Here is a 735-nt window from a genome sequence, read left to right as displayed (position 1 = left end):
TTTTTACTTTATGTAGCAAAACTTTGATTAATAAACTTGAAATTACTGCTATTTCAAATTTTACAACGCATTTTGCCTTAAAAACAAACTAACCTYAAAATTATTTATTATTTAACCTTTCTTTAAGTTGTCACATAAAACATCAATAGATGGCAGTGGTTTCTGATTGGATATTAAAATAAATACCTCGTCTATCCCTTCACATAAATAACTCAAGAAAATAATTTCACCACAAAATTTTTTAACATGTGCTTCTTTATTAGGCAGAAGTAATCACTGCAAAGCAGAATTTCCTTTTTTTCYCTGTAACATTGTATTTAAGTTRTTAATTACTTAAATACTACTTACTTACTTACTTAAAGTAATTAATMCCAAAGCAAATGCAAAAAAGCAGAAACAKAAATGTGGTGATGCTTGCTGTTTATGTCTAAATGGTTTTCCAAACCTTTTCCAAAATCAAACCATAATTTCCAGCTGTTTATTAAAAAGGAAGACATTATTTTTTTATGCTAGCTCAGTTTGGTTTTTGATGAAGCTCCTGATCAGCTGCAGCTTCGGGAGGCCGGCGTCTTCAAACCATGAACTTCTGATTGACTGAAAAACAAACATGAAATATGATAAGGACTTTCTGATCTAGATATAGACATGTTTATTTGTTTTTCCTTACAGCATTTGTAAAGCTTGTTGACACGGGCGATGTCATTGACGCTCATTGCTTTGGCATGTCCAAACTTC

The sequence above is a fragment of the Poecilia reticulata genome, unplaced genomic scaffold (genome assembly GCF_000633615.1).
Source record: "Poecilia reticulata strain Guanapo unplaced genomic scaffold, Guppy_female_1.0+MT scaffold_1113, whole genome shotgun sequence".
NCBI classification, from domain to species: domain Eukaryota; kingdom Metazoa; phylum Chordata; class Actinopteri; order Cyprinodontiformes; family Poeciliidae; genus Poecilia; species Poecilia reticulata.
The sequence above is the reverse complement of the archived record's forward strand: the minus strand, read 5'-3'. Positions refer to the sequence as shown.